A 12292-nucleotide genomic window follows, 5' to 3' on the forward strand; every position below is an offset into this window, starting at 1 on the left:
GACTCTGTCTCTAAATAAATAAATAAATAAATAAATAAATAAATAAAATATGTCTGCACTCTCCACCTCAAGCCAGTCTCTGGCCTTTAAGCGTTTAAAGCATGACTCAGGTCCAAGTCCCTACATATTACCCAACAAAAACAACAACAACAACAGTAGTAGAACATACACCAAGCTCTCTGTGTATCTTCCTGAAAGCTCCCCTCAGCTGATGCTTCCAGTACCTTCTCTTTACCCCCCTCCATGTCCATTCTCTATCTGGCTCCAACCCTTCCTGTTTGCCCCTGGGATGGTTTGTCACAGCTTCCAGTCCTCTGGCTCTGGTTCTGTCTAGCATCATCAGGAGAAGAAAGTGTGGAGGAAATAGGAGCTGAGGCGTTGGTTGTTCTGACCCTGTCCCTGCCAAGCTTTGGGTTGGCAGTGGCGCTGTTCCTGTCTTAAAGACCCAGCTCCTCCTGGAGGCCTGTCCTCAGCTACGTTGCCACAGGTCTGGGTTCTGAAACCTCCATTTCTGTTTCCCTCTTTAGGTTCAGGGATGGTTACGGTTGCTCTGCTGCTCATACCAGACGCTCCATTTTTGTTTTCCCACACGTTCTCCACAACTTTATAAATAGTTCCTCTATTAAAATTTTTAATGAAAACTCCATGTGTTGTGTGTTCCCTACTAGGACCTCAAATGTTGTGCTTGGATTAATATGAGACAAGGCACCCTACTCTCTCTATGCTGCTCTCTAACATTTTGTACCATTCCATTGATTGATTTGTTTTTTGTTTGTTTGTTTGTTTGTTTTTTGAGACAGGTTCTCGCTCTGTCACTCAGGCTGGAGTACAGTGGTGTAATCCCGGCTCCACTACAGTCTTGAACTCGTGGGATCAAGCAATCCTCCTTCCTTAGTCTTCCGAGTAGCTGGGATTATAGGTATGAGCCACCATGCCTGGCCCTTACTAATTCATATTAATATGCCAACTACTCTCTTTCAAAAAAATCCTCATCAGAGTCTTACCAAATTTAATGATAAATTATAGTCTTATCTAACCTGAAAGTCCATGATGGCCTAATGCTGGAAGAACCAGTTTTATAACCCTAAAAACACTTGGCAGAAGTGAGTTAGCACCTCAGTGAGAATGTGACAAAAAAGAGAATATAATGAGGTCTGAGTGAAGAAGAAAGCAATGAAATGTTCAGGCAGGAAAATGAGCAGAAATATTTTTTCCTCTGAGATAACAGAAAAGTAAAAAGTTATATAGTTCCAACTTTTAGGGAGGCTGAGGTGAGAGGATGACTTGAGCCTGGGAGGTGGGGGTTACAGTGAGCTGAGATTTCACCAATGCACTCCAACTTGGGTGACACAGTGAGACTCTGTCTCCAAAAAAAAAAAAAAATTGCATAACTAAACATACAAAAATAGTTTCCAAATTTAAAAAAAAGTAGTGAAATAATTGCTTCTGAGCATTGTAAATTTTCAGGAATGCAATTATTCTTAGTCATTTCCCTTAGAAAGTTTATTGATAGTTTTCAATTTATTTATTTATTTATTTATTTTGAGATGGAGTTTTGCTCATGTTGCCCAGGCTGGAGTGCAGTCATGCGATCTCGGCTCACTGCAACCTCTGCCTCTCAGGTTCAAGTGATACCCTTGTCTCAGCCTCCCAAGTAGCTGGGATTACAGGTGCCCACCACCATGCTCGGCTAATTTTTTTGTATTTTTAGTAGAGACGGAGATTCACCATGTTGGTTAGGCTGGTAAACTGTTTTTTTTAGACTGAGTCTCACTCTGCCCAGGGTGGAGTGCAGTGGTGTGATCTTGGCTCACTGCAACCTCCGCCTCCCAGGGTCAAGTGGTCCTCCTGCCTCAGTCACTCAGTAGCTGGGATTACAGGCACACGTCACCATGACCAGCTAATTTTTGTATTTTTAGTAGAGACGGGGTTTCGCCATGTTGGCCAGGCTCGTCTCAAACTCCTGACCTCAGGCGATCCACCTGCCTCGGACTCCCAAAATGCCGGGATTACAGGTGTGAGACACCATGCCCGGCCTGTTCAAATTTAAATTTTGTGATAAAGGTCCTTGAATCTAGGCAAACCCTTTAATGGAAACTTTTGCAAATGTTTATTTCTGCCACGTCCATTCACACATTTTTCAGTATGATGCACATATAAAAATGTGAATATTCTGAGATTTTACCCTTCTTGCAAGTTATCCAACCACAGATTTAGGAATGATGGCAGAAGATGATATGGTTCTCTCACAACAATAAGAGTAGCCAGAATACCAGCATGTTTTGCATCGGTTCTCCAAGCCCACTTTACAAACAAGTCAGTATGAAGATGGTCAGATGGCACATGCTGACACAATGAGTTTGATTACAGGAAAGAAACCCTGAACTTAGGGAACCCACAGCTTTTATAACAGGAGGTACACCTGCTTCTTCTCGGCAGGGTGACACTATGGCAATCTCTAAGGCTCCAAGCCAACTTGGTCTTTGTGCCAGAGAAACACACTCCACTTTCCAGGGCTTACTATACAAATACCCATGATGAAGTAGTCCAAAGGGCAGTCAGTGTCCCTACTTGTAAGATATGCAGAATTGCAAGGAACACATGAATAACTGTCTTACAATAGCATGTACTTATATTTAACATAAATTTAGATTCGCAATCCCCAGGATTTAAATCCCTGGATTTCTATCTAATCCAGAGCTTGCTTTTTATTATTGCTGTATTGTATCCAGAAAATATTAACCTTCTGTTAGGAAGCTTCTATTTCTGAGATTCTGTGACAGTGTGATTTTGACAATACAATGTTGTCCTCTGTGAATTTACATTAATTTGGGTATATAATCTGTGATATTATCTTGAATACAAGGTATTTAAAATGTTCAGTGATAGAAATTCACATATTAAATTAGTTTCTTTGATTTTTGTAACTCAGATTATATAGTTATATGTCCAGAAAAAGAATGCATAACGCTGTAAATTTTACATCAGTTGGGATCTATGACCATTTCAGTCATTTAAAAAAATGTTGCAGAGGACCACCAGGAAACTGTTATTGACAATATAATATCTGAGTTGAAAACGGATTAATGATGAAATACTTTTAGGAAATAGCTATAACAATAAGTTGTACATTTTAACGTATAGTGTGAACTCAATAGAAGAAAGATGATACAAGTCAAAGATAGAAACTTTGGGCTATCAATGTGGAGTTCAGTGGAAAAGAACAAGTAAATTTATCCTGGTGCAATTTAACACTGAGCCTTCTGTCAACTTCCCCCTACTCAACTAACCAAGACCTTACAGGATTTGGGAGGATATTCTTAGTGAACACAATTCAGCTGCTCCTAACTTTAAGAAGCAAAACTCTACTTCCTTCCGCAGTCTTTTCCTTGAAGTAATTGCTACTTGCCTGTTTTCATCCTAGGAGTAGTTAAAACCCAAAAGTCAAAATTAAGTGTAGACATAGGACACAGTATCTAAGCTTTTGGCCCAAGGGACAGAGGCATCCTTGAGACTCAAAGGTGATGTCACCAAGTATGCCAGGGTGATGTGGCCACATGGGTCAAAGCCTTAATTATAAAAAGTGTCTCCTTGTTCATTGTGTCCTCACTATGTAACTTTTTCAGGAGCCTGTGACAGCCATAGAAACCAGATCAAGGATTCTCAAGACCCAGGACCCTGCTAATACTTTTCCATCTCATTGCAGTGAAAATGTCTTCTGCTTTAATCATAACCAACACCACTCACTCTTGTCTGTGTTTAGTACAAAGAGCAAGGGGCAGAGTACTCGTCAACTTAGGGTGAGGAGGAATCAGTAGAGAAAGCATTCATGAAAAAAGGTTTACATCTCAGCAATTTCTAGGCACAAAAGACTTATGAAATTCTAACATTCTGACACAGTTCTTCTTTAGTATTTTGTTAGATACAAATACAGATTTTGAAAAATCATTTCATAATAATTACAATATTTGGCAACCTGTTTATACCGGGTAAATTCTATCTATAAACAGGTGGAGAGGTAGTCATAATATTGGGGGGGCATGTTGCATAGTATCTTGCACCATGCTCACTATCTTTTATATAATATGCTTTAGTATGTTCAGTAAAACATTTTTAGTAAAGGGCTCAGAAATTATGATAGAGTAATACCAGTCACAGAATCAAGGCATCTAGTCTTATCTACAAAAGATTTTAGAAATAATCTTGTAACATATCCACTAAATTGAATGAACATTAGACCACTTTTTATTCCATTATAATCTTATTTTCTCTCATAATGCTATCCATTAAAGAATAGATTCTATTGTAAAAGCTCCTAAAAAAGTATCAAATCTTCCTTTGTTCCATTCCAACTAAGCTGTATTTCCCACCTGTTCAGTGCTTAAAATATAATGAGAAAATAGAATGACTATCTAAAGTGGTTTTTAAAAAGACCGTATCATAGATCCTGTGAAATTCTTCCTGATTTAAATCCTTTGAGTGGCTGGATATCTCAAAATGGCAAATGAATTGGCCACAGAACAGTGCACACTATTCAAGGTTTGTTCATGGAGTCTTATTTATCACAGTGATCTGTGGGCATGATAACATAATCTATACAGTGTTCATTTTTCTCTTAGGTGGTCTGGGCATTCTTAAGCCATTTATTCAAACATTATCTTTTCAATTCTACCTTATAATTTTTATTTCTAAAGCTAAGTGTACAGGTACAGACCAGGTACCTGTACCTGAGTAATGATTTCCTAGGATATAGTAAAATGCAGGAGAAATTGAAAAGCAAATGGGTACAGATGAATTGAAAACTCTTCCCTCCCCACATTGAAGCCCAGTTGAAGGTTAGCATTTGAACAGAAAACATCTTCATAGACATGAATGGGAAAAGTTAATGCTCAGAATCCAGAAGTAAAATGCAACCACTCCTACTCACTGCTTTTAGAAATTACTTTATAAGTGATCCTGAGGAATTCTTTCTTTGTCTCTCTCTCTCACTCTCCCTCCTCCCTCATCTCTTCCCTCTCCTAATTCTGGCTGAAATTGGCACCTAAGTCAAATGTAGCTAAGCAAACAGACTAGAGTCTCAGTATAAGACAGATATACATGTATGCACAATACACACATATATTTACATGTATATATATACACACATATATATGTATTATTTTTCTCCTAATTCTACCCACAAAAGAAGCACTAATTCCTTAAGTGCCATAAGTGAATTTTGTGCGCAGATGGTTTTTAATACCTGTCCCTACTGAAAGGAACAAGAGCCTCTTGGAGAAACGTCTGGTTCCAGGGCTGGGACAAAGAAGGTACATGATGAAACTGGAACACCTTTTTGTGCCAGAAAGAGAGGAAGTGCTCAAGAAAACAATGGGGACATGTCAAAAAGAAATAGGCAATACCTTGAAGGGATTCTTGCTGATCAAATCTAGGGACTATTTGAGTATCAAAATAAATGAGGATTGCAATGGATTGTAACGATTAAATAAAACAAGATGATTAAATAAAGCAGGAAATTATTCATCTATTATAATAAGCAAACAAACAGATACATGCATACATAAATGGATAAATAAGCAGAGGAGAAAAGAGAACATTTCTTTAAATTAGTGTGCCAGCTGATACCTGTGAAAGGAAGCGTCATGGAGTGGCGGTGTGGAGGGAGGTGGGGTGGGGAATATCATTTGCAACGATGGTGGTAAAGAATAATTCAGGCAAGAAATATCAGAATACTTATCTTTGGGAAGAGGTAGATGAGAAGCAGCCTGCTTGCATGTTCTCAAAGTGTCTCCTCACAGACTGCTATTCATTACAAGGAGAAAAGTACTAACATTTTTACTTAGCATAAGGCATTTAAAGTAAGTCTTGTCTTTATATGTATTAGTACTTCATTACTTTTTTTTTTTTTTTGGTTAAGTAGCGTTTCATTGTATGGATATGCCCCAATGAGTTTATTTATTTACCAGTTAATGGACACTATAGTTGTTTTCAGCTTGGGGTTGTCCCATATAAAATTGCTATAAATTCATGTACAGATACTGTACAGACATACATTTTCATTTTCCTTGGTCAAATCCTGGAAACGGAATTTCTCAGTCATACAATAAGTGCATGTATGAATTTATAACATAAAGTGCTAACCTGTTTTCCAAAGTGGCTATAGTAATTTACATTCTCATCAAAAACATATGAGCGTTTTGTTGTTCATCCTTACCAGAACATGGTTTTGTTACCTTATCTGTATTTTAAATGTTCCAATAAATAGTGACATATTCTTATGGTTTAAATTTGCATTCTCCTAATGATTAATAACGTTGGTCATCTTTTTATTTGTCATCGCTATCATTGTTTTTTGGTGAAGTGTCTTTTCAAATATTTTACCTAATTTTTTTAACCAAATTGTTTGACTTCTTAACATTGAGTTGTAAGAATTCTTTGTATATTCTGGATACAAATTCCTTATCTGATATATGATTTGCAAATATTTTCTCCCATTCCATGGATTATCTTTTAATTTTCTTAATGGTGATTTTTTAAGAGCAGGAGTTCTTAATTTTTATAAAGTCTAATTTTTCTATTTTTATTTTTATTATTTATCCCATTTTCTTACCTTATCTAATAAATCTTTTCCTAACCATATTCATAAAGATTTTCTCAGATATTTTCTTCTAGAAGTTCTAGAGTTTTACATGTTACATTCAGGTTTCTGATCTACTTCAACTTAATATTTTTTGTAACAAGAAAGGTGAAGATCAAGACTCATCTTTTTTCATATGATCACCAAGTTAATCAAGCATCGTTTGTAAAAAGTCTCTTCTTTCACCATTGAAAATCAATCATTGTAGAATACTAGCTAGCTATATATATGTGGATCTATGTTTAGACACTATATTCTGTTCCAAATTATTCTGTAAATTTCTACACTACCTCAATGCAACCTTATATTACTATAGCTTTATAGTGTGACTTTAAATCAAACCATATATGAATCCTCCACATTTATTCTTTTAAAATATTGTTTTAGTTATTCTCAAGGTTTGCATTTTCACATAAGTTTTAGAATCAGCTTGTCAGTTCAACAAAAATACCTGATGGGATTTTCATAGGGATTGAATTGAATTTATAAATCAATTTTAGGTAGAATTGAAATATAAATAATATTTAGTCTTTTATTCCATAAACATAGTGTATCTCTCCATTGCTTTATGTTGATTTTTTTATCAATGATTTTTAATTTCCAGCACACAAACCTTGCTTATATTTTACTAGATCTATTCTGAATAATTTCATGTTTTTGATATATTGCAAATGGTATTATGCTTTTTAATTTCAATTTTCAGTTATTTTTAGCTCATATACAAGGGTGTGATTACATAAAAACATATATATGTGTATGTATATATACATACACATTATATATATAGTATATATACATACACATATACATACACACATATATATGTTGACCTGGCATTCTATGACCTTGGAAATTTCACATTTAAATCAATTTAGCATTTTTGTAGCCTTTCTGAGATTTTCTAAACAGCTAATTATAACATGTCTTAATAAAGACAGTTTTGTTTTTCCCAGTCTGCATGCCTCTCTTTTTCTTCCCTTATTATTTTCACTAAGACCTCAGCCTAATGTTGAATAGAAATGGTGAGAACAGATATCCTTACCTTGTTCTCAACCTTAGAGGGTATTCGTCAGTCTTTTACAATTTAGTATTATATTCACGGTAGGTTTTGTCAACTTGAAAATGTTCCTTATCTTTCTGATTTGCTAAGATCTTTATAACTACAACTAACAAATGATGACTTTTATCAAGTGCATTTTGCATGTATTGAGATCCTCCAGGAGCTTGGATGTCAGTGCTCCTGTTGCAGGGCCAGACAATAAGATTTGTATGTGTTTTCAAGCAAAAAACTGAATCTAAGCTGCCTACATAGGCCCAGGAATAAATGCTGTACCCTCAGTTGACAGGGACTAGAAAATTCCTCCTCTCCAGTCAGAGACATGACAAGGAATCTTGGTTCTGCTCTGATTCTGGACACTAAGCAGATAATCAAACCTCAAGTAGATTTTGAACACCAATCTGAAATACAATTATAATAATAGAGTTCTTGATTTCAGACATTAACATAAAAGTTGTTTTTGAGTTCATTATAGAATCAAAGGCTAGATATTCTGAAGAGATATTTCTGCCATACAGGCCACATGGTATCTTTAATTGAGAATAATGGAAGCTAACTCTTCTAAACTCTTCTTACAGTATTGAAATTTAAGGAGAATATATGATAGAGTACATATTGTTTTCATTCATTCAACAAATATTCATTGAATGTGTCTGTTAGGGGTCCAGGCATTTTTCAGGCTCTGATATGATGAAAGGAAAATATGAAAAACCATGTCTTGTTCCAAGGGGAGATTATTATTTACATGGTACTGCAGTCAAATGTGTTCAGCTGATTAGACTACATATTGATTGAGTATAACATGATAGCCTCTCTTAAAGTACTTTTATACCCTAAAATGTTTGTGAGACCTTTCCTAAATAATCACTAATAATCTAAAATATATACATATATGATTATATGTATATATATATCTTATTTTTTCAATAAGAATATAAAAACTGGCTTTGTTCTACGAAGTTACTTTGCTTTGTGATATTTCTGCATTTATTTATCATCCATACACCTCTTATTAGATAGAATTATACTGAGTTGCTACAAACGAAATAAGCCAATTTCTATACATTATTTGTTTTGTCAAATAATGCCATGTTCAGTCTTTGAAATGTGTCTATTCTTCTGCAGTTATTTTAAGATACATGCTTCAGTTTATATTGACAGCACCATACTAATCATTTTATAAAAAATATATGAAATTTAATGGCTGATATTCAATATTAGGCATATTTTTTGCTCCTATTTTATCCACCAAAGTAAAGCCTCCTCCTAGTGCAGATTTAATTATTTGAGTAACCACCATTCACCTCTGCTATCAAATATTTCCAAATTAATTACAGGTATTTCCATGTTTTTGCCCTATTTTGATTTGTCCAACTATTTAATTTCTAATTAAACTCATTTTACTTAAGTTACAAACTAAGCAGATGTCTAGATTTGTTGTTGTTTCCAGATTTATTTCAGACATTAACAAAGCTATATTCAGTCTTTAATATATTTAATAGAATAAAACTCAATTTGTTGTTTTGCTAATTATTCTCCATATAGATTAAAACATCAATCCCTGTTAAAGCATGCTATTTAGTACTAAGTTTTGTTGGATGAAGGGAGGATCAAACTAGGGCATGTCATTTTTCGACAACAGAGTTAACTGAGTGGCTCTGAATTGCTCATTAGGCATAACTTTCCTCTAACACCGTTACATGTGAGCTTCCAGTAGGAGGGCCTTCTCATGGAGGGTGGTTATTCATCAGTTAGGAGGATTTAAGTGTGTATAATCACCAGATAGAACCTTCAGTATGCAACAGGCTTCCTTCTGCCTTCGTGTGTAACAGTGCTCTTTAAAGCTGGAGCTTTTGCTGAATGTTGTTGATATATTACCACAATATGGAGAAAACGCACTCTATTTCCTCGCTAATCCAAAGCAGACAATGGCATATTTCTAAATCAGTAAGAAAATTGAAAACCACAAACATTTATTTCCATAACCTTGTTGCTGACATTAGGATACATGTAAAAATTTAATCCAAGTTCAACTTAAATTCTTCCATCAGTTTTTGTTTAGTTGCTGTGGAGTTTTATAGGAAATTCAGATAGCTATAGGCTTCCCCTATAAGCTCTCTTCAATAATTTGATTCTTGCCAATAATAAATCTGTCCATCACGGTAAGTGATGCTTTTGTTATTCAAATTGCCTTATGTTTATTTAACACAAAACTCTATTTGTAAATCTCCACTGAAATCCTTGGTAATTTTTGATTGTCTAATAAATTGTGTTTTAAAATTGGCACTGAGTTTCTAATCACACTGTATAAAGTGCCAATGGTGTGACACTCATTGTTTATTTTAAAGCCATGATAAGTATAATTCACTTTTCTTCTAAATGGACTCAGTTCCAAGTAGAATTACAAGGGATAACAAAATGTCTTTGAAATAAATTTTGTTGTAAAGGAAAAAGCAAACAGTTCTTGATATGAATGAAGAAATTTAGATTATCTGCCTGGCCAAGCAACCACCTGCCTGCAATTTTGTAAAACAAACTTGGCTTCATTGACGTCTCTCTCCTTGTCGTAAAGTAAGACAGAAATAATTGAATTCATTATTCTCCCTATCAGTAAACAGTTTATTACTTTTAAAAATAATTTCCTTAAACTTTGAAACTATGACTTTAGTTTATGATTATTGTCTTTAATTATTGGCAATACTTTGAATAATTAAAAAATGCTAGGCTAGGCATGTCCATTGTACTCACTTTATGCCTCAAAAAAATCACAATTGATGGATTAGTCTTATTTAGAAAAACACATAGACCTTTAAGTATAAAAATGCAATGTTGAGGCCGGGCACAGTGGCTCATGCCTGTAATCCCAGCACTTCGGGAGCCCAAGGTGGACAGATCACGAGGTCAGAAGATCGAGACCATCCTGGTGATGGTGAATACAGTGAAACCCCATCTCTACTAAAAATACAAAAAAAAAAAAAAATTAGCCAGGTGTGGTGGCGGGCGCCTGTAGTCCCAGCTACTTGGGAGGCTGAGGCAGGAGAATGGCATGAATCTGGGAGACAGAGCTTGCAGTGAGTGGAGATTGTGCTACTGCACTCCAGTCTGGGCAACAGAACGAGACTCTGTCTCCAAAAAAAAAAAAAAAAAAAATTGCAATGTTGATTTGAGGGTTTTTTGTTGCCGTTTCTCATTAAGTTCACCTGAAAGATTTTACTTTCAATTTAGCATATATCATTGATTTTACTTACGTGTGTTATTTTTCATTTTTTTTTACTGAGTATACAATATATCTGATTCTTCAGTGTTATTATTGTTTATATGTCAGGTAGAAATGCTGATCATTTAGGGTTTGGAAGTTTTCAAAGCCTATAGCATTTTGAAGTCAATGCCATAGGCTTTCAGGATAACAAATGAAACAGCAAAAGGACTCATTTTCCATTTGATATCTTACAAATATAATTATATAAGGAAATTCCCTTCACCCACTATAGGATTCTGCTCTCAGAAATGTCTGTTTCCAGTGATTTTTGGAGCAAATGGCCTGCAAATGAAAATCTCACTTAATACAAACATGCTTTCAAATGTTTTAGACATGTTACCAATTTTAGTTCAAATTTAATAATTGTGTTATGAATACTAGTACTAAAGCATCAATTGTAAATCAGCATTAGGTTCTATGCTGAAAATACAGTGCATATACAGGCCACATATTCTTGAAAAACCACATAATAGTAGAGCTCATGCTTGAATAGTTTAAGATCTTCTGGGAAAAATAAATCTGATAAATTAAAATTTGCATACATTTATGAAAGTCCCTATGGAGGTTTTGCCCATTAATGGGCTTTTAAAAAAAGACAGTATATCTCTTGTAAGAATAATAATTGGTGATGTACAGTGAAATTTTCCTTTTAGGGTTTCTTTTTTTAAATTTTTTTAAAAATTGTACTTTAAGCTCTGGGATACATGTGCAGAACGTGGAAGTTTGTTACATAGGTATACGTGTGCCATGGTGGTTTGCTGCATCTATTAACCCAACCTCTAAGTTTCCTCCCCTCACCTTGGTGTGTGTTGTTTCCCTCCATGTGTTCATGTGTTCTCATTGTTCAGCTTCCACTTATGAGTGAGAACATGTGGTATTTGGTTTTCTGTTCCTGTGTTAGTTTGCTGAGGATGATGGCTTCCAGCTTCATCCATGTCCCTGCAAAGGACATGATCTCATTCCTTTTTATGGCTTCATAGTATTCCGTGGTGTAAATGTATCACATTTTCTTTATCTAGTCTATCATTGATGGGCATTTGGGTTGGTTCCATGACTTTGCTATTGTAAATAGTGCTACAATAAACATACGTGTGCATGTGTCTTTATAGTAGAATGATTTATATTCCTTTGGGTATATACCCAGTAATGGGATTGCTAGGTCAAATGGTATTTCTGGTTCTAGATTCCTGAGGAATCACCATACTGTCTTCCACAATAGTTGAACTAATTTACATTCCCCACCAACAGTTTAAAAGCGTTCCTATTTCTCCACAACCTCGCCAGCATGTATTGTTTCTTGACTTTTTAATAACTACAATTCTGACTGGTGTGAGATAGT

The sequence above is a fragment of the Piliocolobus tephrosceles genome, chromosome 6, assembly GCF_002776525.5.
Source record: "Piliocolobus tephrosceles isolate RC106 chromosome 6, ASM277652v3, whole genome shotgun sequence".
In the NCBI taxonomy this organism is placed as follows: Eukaryota; Metazoa; Chordata; class Mammalia; order Primates; family Cercopithecidae; genus Piliocolobus; species Piliocolobus tephrosceles.